Raw genomic sequence first — 11,066 nt, forward strand, 5'->3', positions numbered from 1 at the left:
AAATGAACAGAGATGTCATGGACGGAAAATAAGGCTGGGTTTAAACATGGGACAAGCACTGGGGAATGATTACTCAGTGGTAAGGGAAAGGTGCCAAGCCAAAACTGTTTTCTGGAGTCAAATCAAGAATGATGACTCGTCAAACAATGTCAGATGCCGAAATAGAGACGTACATTAGGAAAAGGATATTGGTCGACAGGGTTTGGAGTTCTTCTTTTTGTTTTTCATACTAAGTTATTCCATGGTTCCGTAAAGGAATCCAGCTTTCTAGGGTATCCAATGCCAGTCCACGATAGCAATTAATTCCGTAAACCTCTATTTGTGTATGGACTGGTAACATAGGCTATATACATATATACATAAGGTTAAGTGTTGTCAATAATACCTAACCTGGCCCAGGAGCACGAATATCAAAAACTCTGGTATCAAATTGAAGCAGACTGTGGGACAGGGTAAGATATCTGTTCCTGAAGAAGTGGAGTGTAATGGGTACTACACACAAGTTAGAAGTGCTCAGGATTAGGTTCCGAAACAAGGATTGCTTGGAGCTCGGAACAGGCAACGAGCAGTCGACATACATACGAAGATCTTGAAATATGGGTCCATGAAGAGATGGGATGGTTTCAACCGTTGAGAAATCCTTATCACTTTAAAAATTACTTCAAAATTTGGTTACATATTTCTATATTCCAGATTTATAGCTGATATAACTAGGATCTTACAAACAAATGTGAACGAGAACAAGATCTTTTGGATCGGGTTGCACCGACAACTACGTCATCTGACCCCAATAAATATAAAAAAATTCCGTAATCGATCGCGTCGCTAGTGTCCTAATCACCAGTCTCACTCCAAAGAAGGGTGCCACGATTCGAAACGCGAAACAGGTACACCAGCCAGTGATGATGATCTGGCTTTGCTTAGCCGGGCTCTGCGGCCTCCTAATCCTCACTCTCTCTCTCTCACACACACACACACACTAACACATCAACATGCCAACAACGAAAAGGTGGCTCGTATGTGTGGTTTTTTTTTTGGAGTGAATGCCAAACGCATGCAGGCGCGCTCTAAGCCACGATGAAGCCAAATCAAAGGTGGAAAAGGGAACCTAAAGCGGCCAGTGCAGAGTGTGGAGTTCAATATCGGTTTTTGCCGTAGTTTGATTCGGTTTTTTTTTTGTGTGTGTGTGTTGTCGCGGCTTCATCCACGATCGAGCGCGCGCGAGGATGCGCGCGAATTTGAATTTTAAATTTTTATCGCCCGCCGCACTAGCTCACCCCGGCGCACAACTCCATTCTCTCCGAGGGGACCGCTTTAAATATCACCGATGAAAAACGAACCGAAAAGGGAGAACAAAGAGGACAGAGCGAAGAAAAGGAACACACATCCAAGCGTTTTTTTTTGTTGTTGAATTTGCCGCTGTGTGTGATATGTCCTTTTGCGAAACTTTTCCTCGAGGCGTTAAAACCTTCAAAACTTCCCTCCTCTGCGGTAGCCGTGCCTTCCGTCTGTCAGCCCTGTCGCTAAACCTTAACCTTTCTATGTCCGATCCGGTTCTCTGCTGCTGGAGGCTCCAGTGCACTGTGGACCGGTGTGGCGCAAAATATTAATCTAAGTCAACCTTTCCACCGACCACCGACCGGCCGAAGGTCTCGGTGGAAGACACCGACCAGTAGCGGGTCCTCCAAAGCGACGTTTGGTGATGCAAGCAGGCAAAACCCGTTCGGCTTGGCGTTGGGTTGGCGTGCCTGCAGCACCACCACCAAGACGTGCCCTGCTGGACGTGTAGGAGGTCCCTAGCTGTATACGGGATGTGTCGATGTCAAACGCTTATGACGAATAACAGTGAAAGCTAGTTTGTGCGGGCAGCCGCGTGTTGTCTGGAGGGCCCCGGCAAGGGAACACGTGGCATAGGCAAAGAAGTAACGAAGAGGGAGCATGAGGTGAAGGTAGCAACAAAAACGGGCCACCTCGAAGGGGTTTGCCGAACGTGTTGGGCGCTTTCTAGGGCGACTCTTCCTGGATACCAACGAGGTAACCAGATTTTGCGCGCACACACACTTGTGCCCGGGGAATCTAACCTCAAAATTCTTCTGCCACAAAACCGGGAAGCCCCCCCCCGCCCATGTCTCATCTCTTCCTCCTTAGTGCACCGAACAGGTTGTCAGGCTGGTTCGGTCTGCGAGTGTGCCCCACGTTCCGGCAGGTGCCTTCGCGCATCGGAACTTCTTCCGTTCGCTCTTCTTTCGCTACCGCGATGTCTCACTTTTGGGGACAGCTCTACAACTTGCGGCTGATTTCGCGCCATTGCAAGACCTTGGGTTGCGGTCCTCACCCGCACCCCGGACCGCAAGTTAATCCATTCTGGTTGATATTGGGGCAGCCTTGGCGAAGGAAGAATCGCTATTCGGGGCTCGGTTGTCGCGCTAAGAGTCGTAAAGAAAACACGGCAAAAGTGAGCTTGTTAGGGAAAGAAAACATAGAGATGCTCGTTTGTCGAGCTTTTGCGAAATGAAAAGTGGACGGAAGACATTAAAGCAATAAGAAAAAGCAACTCCTCAACGCCGGTGCAGGGCAACAAACAAAAAAAAAAGTAAACGATCCCGAATGCCGAAATTATTCATTCGCGCCCACACTCGCGTGGTTCGGCCTCGCGAGCGAATTAAATAAAATGACAGCACACTAGGGGAGGGGGGGGGGGGGTGGGGAGGGGGTCGTAAGAAAACCAAAACGCCAAAACAGCAAGAGCGGGCCCCGGCTGAAATAAAAGAGGAACCCAATTAACGGCGAAACACAACCGAACGACTCTCAATCGACTGTTAAGAAGCGGCAGTCGGCGCTACCATGGCCATGGGTGGGACCGTACGACCCAGGAGGGAGGGAAGGACGATCCGCACACTAAGTGCCCTGCCCGGAGAGCAATAAGTTGTGTAAAAGACACACACACACACACACAAAGGCAAAGCAAGAAAAAAAAAACTCTCCCTCTGAGCCTGACGTTTGCTGAACCTTGCCAAATTTGGCCGGCCATGTTTCGGCTGTCTCGCTCTCCCGCCACCCCAACGGTACGGGCACACACGTGCACGACATTTTTTTTTCTCGCCTCCCACCAAAGCATCAACCCTCGCTGGAGGGGTTGGGGAGGGACGAGTAGGGTTGTATTTGCGCGTGATCTTTTTTCGCTTCGCGCTGGCCATAGGGTTTGAGGCCAATTGAGGCCCGTTCGGTTGGAGTGGTCGAGATGGTGATATGGAGGGATGAGGGAGGCATGCAGGAGAGGAGGGGGAAAGGGTGGCGAGCGTAAAAAGGGAAAGAAAAAGTAAACGCGCACCTATCAGCGCGGGCGCGACGCGGGCATCTCGCGGCAAAACCACCCTAACAGATACAAAGACGCACTGGATTTGCTGGCGCGCGCGCGCACGCTTGCTAATCCTACCTCGCGCATCCCGTACGTACGTACCAAACCGCCATACACTTGCTGAGGCAGGGTTGGTAGGGCCTACGGTGATGGATGCAGCATGGTATTTGTACTTTTTGTTTTGCACCTGTGTAAAACCTGTTGTAAAAAGAATTTCTTCTTCACAGCACTTTGAGGATTTTCTACACTGGATAGCTGTCATACCCAAGCACCGCTGGTGTTAGGAGCAGCTAGTTCCAAGTGCGTGGACGTCGGGATGAGATTTTGTCGCTAAAAAATGAAAATTATTTGATTGTAGCTGCTCCAGCTGCTGTTTCTAGGCGCTATAGAACTATAGTTCTTACAAACTATAAAGTAATTTATAGTTGAAGTGGTTAAATTGTTTACAAATATTTATGATAAACTTACCCCAAAAAATGGCTATAAAACATGGACGAGGTGTACAACGATTGATTGACGAAGCGGATATTGGTCTCGTAGTACAGTCGTCAACTTGTACGACTTAACAACATGCCCATCATGGGTTCAAGTCCCAAATGGACCGTGCCGCCATAGATCAATAAGTCACTGAAAGCCAAGCCCACAAGTAGTGGTACAGACAGGCCTTTTGAGTCGCCAACGGCCGTTGAGCCGTTAAGAAGATAAGAGGATAGTTCTTCCCTATGAGGAATGGTTCATATCCCCAGGCTTGACCTTTAGCGTGTCATTTCTTTTCCTTTTTTTAAGCTGTTGCTGAAGTCAAGTAGAAGCTAAGTTGGGTGCAAGAGTGCTAACTCCCATTCGATCATTCTAAACCTCGTCGAAGCATTCCGCCTGTTGAAGCTGGGAGTATATCGTACCAGTACTCCTATACGGCTCCTACACGTGATTATACACTACGAAATAAATAACAAGTCAGATTCGCGTTTTTGAGATTTATGTGAAAAAAAAAATGAAATATAACTGTTAGAACCTTCTGTATTCTTCCAGTGGAACTCTTGCCCAATCTTTCGGTTGATTGTCATAATACGTGCTGATTGTAAGATGGCGTGAAAGCATCCGCTATTTAGGCTGGACCCCAAATAATTTAATAGCAATACTCAAGATAATGTTTTTGTTTATATTAAACAAACACCTAGCAATAAAGCAATAAAATGAGCCTACATATTCCATTGAGTTTTTGAAGTTGTCAGAACATTATGTCAGACATAATTTGAACTCTCTTCAGAGACATCAAGATATCTTGAGATACCTTACTTTATGCTTGCCTAACAAAGCTTGGGTTTCATAGAATCTCACAAGAATGAAAGTTGGTGCCATCTAAAACGACATCAATGTCTTGATTTTGCTATCGGACATTAAAATCCACAAATCACACTTATTACAATACATCTCTCGACATGTTGCCAAACGATGACGTAAAGCGATCGTTGTCCAAACGCCGCTTCGAACGGGTGCTGCCCATTTCAAACGTGCAAAACACACCGAAAACCCCTGCTTTTGCAGTAACATCGCAGTGGCGAGCATGCATTATGTATGAAGAGACAATTCGCGAACGCTAATGCAGGGCATTAGATCTTCGCGACGGCACCGTGCGGTTTCGCCTATGTGTTGGTGGAGAGTAGAGGACCCCATGGTAAGGTGCGCTACGGTTGATTGAGCGGGATGGGTGGGGGGGGGGGGGGGAACGAGACCCGATTGAATCCGTTGTGTTGAGCGGTGGCAGGGGTGACACTGGAACCGGGACGGGGGTTGCCGTGCAAAGCGGATCCGGCTTCCGATGACGACACGCACGGGACAGAAAGATAAACACACATACACACACACCACCGTCTAACACTGCTGGTCGGAATGTCGGTGCGGTGAAGGAACAAGAAGAACAAGTTGTCGAGGGGTTGGGGGGAGGGGGGGGGGGTGTGCGAACTAAACAAAGGAGCACACACACACACACTCGCCAAAAACAAAACAAAAAAATCAACCCCAAAAATCTGATCACCGAACCGGTGTGTTGGTGCAAACCGAAGCGGGAAGCAACAACAACAACAAAAAAAAAGAGAATCTTAAAGATACTAACAAGACAACACCACGAACCGCCGTTTCGCAGGCGCTTGTGTAAGTGACTTACACGGGTAGGAACATATCGTTTTATTGCCGTTGGCCCCTGCCGCCGGCTTGGTGCGTCTCCGCGCGCGCATGTGTGTGTGTGTGGAAGAGAGAGCGCAGAAAAAAAGGCACGACATTTCAGACTTTCTATCGCGCACACTTTGACCGATCGCGGTCGCGAATTTGGCCAAAGGCTTTGGAGAGATCCTCGCGCACGCGAACCTAATCGCGGTTCCGATCGCACAAATCACAACGTGTCGCTTTCCGCACTCACTTGCACTCAGCACGAACACGCTGAGCCGGCCACAGCCGGCAGAAGAGGGCTCAAGGTTATCTAAGCAAAACACACACACACACACACACACTCGTTGGTCCGCTTGACGTTTGGTTTGGGGCGGGAGGTGGTTAAGACAAGGAACGATAAGGAAGCTACGACTGTCCGAGCCGGAGCGTCACACTTGTGTCAGAGCTGTCAGACTCCCCCAAAAAAAAAAACGGACCCATAGGGACCCTAACTCCACTTACCTGTGCGTGGACAAGCGTTTGCATTACTTCACACTACAAGCAAGCGAAAACAAAAAAAAAAAAAACAAAACTAGCCAAAAGAAGGGATCAAAAAACCCGGTTGTGGCGACCAACCCCTCCCGTCCGAACGCAGCGATAGAGAGAGAGAGAAGCGAGCACGCGCGCGGGTGGCTTGACTTGACGCGAGTGCGAGCTGCGCCGTTTTGACACGGGCCCGCAGATCCCGCCGATTTTGCGTGCGTGGGAGATAATGAAGCAAAGGGTTGGGGGGGGGGGGGGGGTTGAAGAGGGACAAGAAGGAGAGAAAGAGAGAGAGAGAGAGAGAGAGAGAGAGAGAGAGAGAGAGAGAGAGAGAGAGCGCGAAATGCCCTGGTCGCATCGGTGTGTTGGTTGGATTACATTGCGGCACCCCAAGTGCGTGCGTGGGGCGGTGTGCGTTTCCTCTTCTTCTTTTTGCTTTTTTTTTTTAAATTGTTACGCACTAAAACCCCCACCCAACTCTCTCCCATCATTCCGGCCCTTTTTGCGGACGACCTTCCGCCTCTACCCCGGGGCGGTGGTACAGCGGTGAGTTTTTTTTTTTGTTTTTTGCAAAGAGCTGATTCACACGAACAGCTGTTAGAGCGCTGAGTGCCGCCACCATCCGGTCCGCGGAAAGGCGCGAGAGTTTGTGAGCGGTTCTGTTTTTTGGGGGAGGGTGAGAGTGTGGTTTTTTTTTGTTTTATATCGCCTTTCTGTCGTTCCATTTCTGCTGGCTCACTTACACATAAAGCGAGCGGGAGGGCGCGAGCGCGCGCGCGCTCGCGCGCTCGCCTGCTCACGCTCTCGCGGCGGAGCGTGGCGTTGGCCAAATCTTCTCCAGCGCCAGTAACGTCCGATCCCGACAGGCACGCAAGTGCACGACGACGACGGCCGCACGATGATTATGTGAAGCATACCGACCGCGGTCACTCAATGCCCTGAGCGCTGAGCGACCGTTAGGGCGTGCGTTTGGGGGCAGCCAACAGCAGCAAAACATCGTCGTTACAGCGGTCGTGGAATTATGCTGTCCCCGGACGGTGCTGTCGGCGTCTGGCCGATCCGGCGTCGGGAAATCGAGGAAATCGAGTGCAGTTTCGCCACCGCCTTTCGGCTCCTGTTTCCTTCCACCATAAAAAAAAACCCACCATCACCCCCGTGGGGGGGGGGGGGGGGGTAACTATGTTAAATGCCATGACCTTGGAATGCATCTCATCGTTTGCGGCGTGGTTTGCTGGTGCGGTGTTGTTGCTGTTTGCCGCTGTAGCGCTCCTGATGCTGTTTTGTGTGTCCTTGCGCCCGTACCACGACCACCGGCGGAAGCAGGGCGCGGTGGGTTGATTGATAGGACGGATGCAACCGAGCCCGATGCAATACGGGCCGGTATGGGTTGGCGGTGTGAGCGAACCACTCTCTCAGCACAGGGAAAATGCGACAATCCGTTTAAATCCATAATAAACACATGAAGCAACATTTATATTGCGGAAGATAAGTGTCACTTGGTCCGTGCCCTCGGGTGGGAAGAGGATTTTCCTAACAAGCATTGGGGGTTCGCCTCTCTCTCTCTCTGCATCTCTCTTATCCTTTGCCTTGGCAGAGTTTATTTTTTATGTTGTAGAAGGTTTATGAGTTTCTGCTTTACGGCGCAGCCTTTTGCACGTAACTTTAAGGATTCACTAATAGGAAGGTTGTTTGTTGTAAGCTGGGCGAGCTGCGTTAGGAGCAAAAAGTGTTGAAATTGCTTTGAATATCTGCTTTGAAAAGGTTTTTCCATTTTGTTCGTGAAGCAGTAGCACCCAAGAATTGAAGGTAACTAAATTCTATGATGGTATGCTGAAGCTGAACGCAAGAACTTGACATGGGCGCAATATTTCTAACGGTCGTTAACAAATATTGTTGCTAGTTTCGTAATCAACTTTGTTGAAAATATGCTTGATACAGCCAGTAGAAATTGACCTCATTTTAATTTTAAATATACATATTTTTTAAATATTACAATCCAATGTCTCCTACCAAAGCTAACTACCAAAGCTGAACGACTTCAAAATTATGTAACAACCAAAATTATGCAACGACCGGCACAAGGCGAGAATGCATTTCAGGAGGATGTGGTTGATTACGCCATAAGACAATGGGTTCTTAATGCCAGTTTACAATAAAGTAATGCAAAGATTTTTTTTTCGTCAAAAATGTCTTCAAATCCTGTATCCAGCAAGTACGATAGCAACCACTTTGCTATAGAAAAACCACTTTCGTGTCAGTTTTAAGTATTTTGATAAGTAAGGATAGAATAATGTTTTTATTTTTTACATTAATGCGTGGTTTTCCGAGATTTGGTTTTTAATATTAGACTTTGTTTTTGCTAAAATTTAGGCAAAGAGCTTCCTATAGGCGAAAGGTGAAGATAGGTGAAGGTGTGCTGGCCTGTGTTAATTACAGGCTTTTTTGCAATGCTGCATTAGGCATTGCAGGCAATCAAAATCATTCCTTCTCGGCGATTGAATTACTCTATAATTAAAAATTTGGACAGTATTTTTCGCTATTTACATTAATGTACTTTCAAGTTTTAATTAATCCGAGTAATGGAGCTGTTTGGCTTGGATTCATACATTATCTTTGCTAGAAATCCCAAGTGACATTTGCTCGAAATTGTTTTCCCATATCTGCTCGATTCGTACTCGATACGCCTGAAATTGTGGATTTGTGTCTGATCAAGTGTGTTGAAAGCGCTAAAATTTGGTGAGTTCCTAAATTAGACTTGCTTCTATCGATTGACAACGCCGTCGAGCTCATTTTACACACATAGCTTAGATTTTTGATGAAAAACAAAAGCTAATTTTGTGTGACGTTATTTTATAAAAAATCAATATTATTTAAGTATAAAATGGCTACCTGACCAATTATAACGATAGGAAACATCATTTTCGAGCGAATCTAGAAGAAAACAACGAAAAATCCACATTACAGTTGATTTTAAAGGCCTTTTTCTAAATTCCCTTAAACTGGTGCAGTTTAAGGGAAGTTTAAGGCTTCAGTTTAAGGGAATTTGCTCGAATTCCCGATTATTCGTGCTCGAAAATGTCAATTGGGATTAGAAGAATAGCAATATGATAAGCCTTTTAAAGTTGTAATTTAAGTAGCGAAATTCCTTAAGATGTTAAGATAAGAATACTTAAGATAAGAATCTTTTTGAACATTTTTTTTTTGTAGAATAAACGGCACAATTGGTTTCCCCCAAAAACCCATTTAACTATATAAGTAATATTAACAACAACAACAACAAAAAATAAATAAAAATATAGGTCATCCTTAGTGTTCGAAAATCAATTCTAGCTCCATTTATCCTCTTTCTAGGATCCGCGATGTGAATAAATTAGTAACCATTCTTGATTTAAGTCATACCATCATGTTCAACATTACCCTCGAGGGCAGCTTGGGCTCGCGCCCACCGGAAAATCGTTGTCCACCAGCCGACACCAACCTTTAGGAAACGGCCAACAAAAAAGCGAAGCGATCATTTTACATCTAATTAGAGCCCGAATCGAACGTTTAGCTCGAAATACTTCAAACATAATCGATAATGCAACGCTCCGGTCGCGCACTCACCAAACACCGATACAGGCACGCAACCAGTTCGACCAGACCACAAAGACCTCGTCCCGTTCGAAGGCCGGCACACAAACAACCGAAAACAGCGCAAACACACACACAGGGCGGAAGGATGCAAAGCATAATTATACCGTGCAGCAGCAAAGGGGCACACGGGGGCACACCAACAAAAATAATAACAATCAGGCAAGTACACCTGCCAAACCCCCGGTCCACCCGCATCCCACACCTATAGACACTCACGCCAAATCCGGTGCGATGGGAGCCGTCCGTGTGTTGTTGTTGTTGTTTTTTTTTCGGGCAGGCCGTTGCGCAATTGTAAGTGAATGTCAAAATCAGTGACTGTTCGATTATCACCTTTTCAAACTTGAATACAAAAACCCCCGGTTTGTTCCACCCCCGTTGGCAAAATAACAGGTACTTGACGTCTTCTGCCCCCTCGTTTACACACACACACATTTGCTCGTCCATCACGGCCACGGCTATGGTACGGAACCGTGCACGGCACCAGCGACACACACCAGCGGCACAGATTCGGCATCCGCGGCACGGCGGCCCTCGCTTCCGGCCCTTTTTTGGGGTCGGTCAAAAGAGGCTTACTTGATTGCCGCCACGTTTTGGGCAGGAAGGTATGGGAGGGGCGGGCCCGGAGCGGGAGGGCCCGCTTGGCAGGTGGATGTTCACGCCAGGAAAATTGATAGACAATAGAAATTAGATATCGTCACGTGTTCATTTCCTGGCGGGCACCGGGCACGACGGCGGCGGTGTCTGTGGCTGTTCGTGCTGATGTGGCGAGGAGAGGGTGCATAATTTAACTTTGCTTTGTTCCTTACGTGTGAGTCGGAAGGAGTGAAAACCAGCAACAACGACAATAACAACAACAACAAAAAAAAAACGGAAAACAAAAACGGACAGACATGAAGGTGATAAAAGCGTAAAAGGGCGCGCAATCAACACGAGCCAGCGCAAAAGGAGTGACGGGAATCACAGGGAGGGAGGGGGTGTTGATGTGTGGAAATGTACGTAACATAATCATTAGACCGAAATGCCCGCGGAAGACACCGATGCGGGATGCAGGACTAGGGGACGCGTTTGGGAATGGGGTCGCGCGAACAAAAAAAAAAAAGGCGAAAATTTAAATGGCTTTTCCGACGTTCGCGATGGCGTAGGTGCGAATATTTGACAGCCGGGACAGCCACTCGTACTGGGACCTTCCAGTACCCCCTTTATGAGGGGGGGTGGGTAGACAGGGAAGTCATCCAAGAAAATGCCACCGTTTCCATCAACGGCGCAATCGGGCTTATTGTTTTTCGTGAATTGTTTCAAGGCGCGTGAAGGCGCATTTGTCCTGTCCTGCCGGTACCACACTCTCACTCACACACACACACACATGGTACATTCGATGTCGCCGTCC

The 11,066-nt window shown here is 47.6% G+C and overlaps 1 protein-coding gene across 1 annotated transcript in view; it reads right to left on the reverse strand.

Annotated features, from left to right (window-relative positions):
* Positions 1-6,234, reverse strand: part of LOC120947246 (broad-complex core protein isoforms 1/2/3/4/5) — an 87,445-nt gene extending 81,211 nt beyond the window's left edge. The window contains exon 1 of the mRNA XM_040362427.2: positions 6,026-6,234. The gene's annotated coding sequence lies outside the window, so the exon portion shown is untranslated. The remainder of the gene's footprint in view (positions 1-6,025) is intronic.
* Between the last annotated feature and the right edge of the window lie 4,832 nt (positions 6,235-11,066).

The sequence above is a fragment of the Anopheles coluzzii genome, chromosome X (genome assembly GCF_943734685.1).
Source record: "Anopheles coluzzii chromosome X, AcolN3, whole genome shotgun sequence".
NCBI classification, from domain to species: domain Eukaryota; kingdom Metazoa; phylum Arthropoda; class Insecta; order Diptera; family Culicidae; genus Anopheles; species Anopheles coluzzii.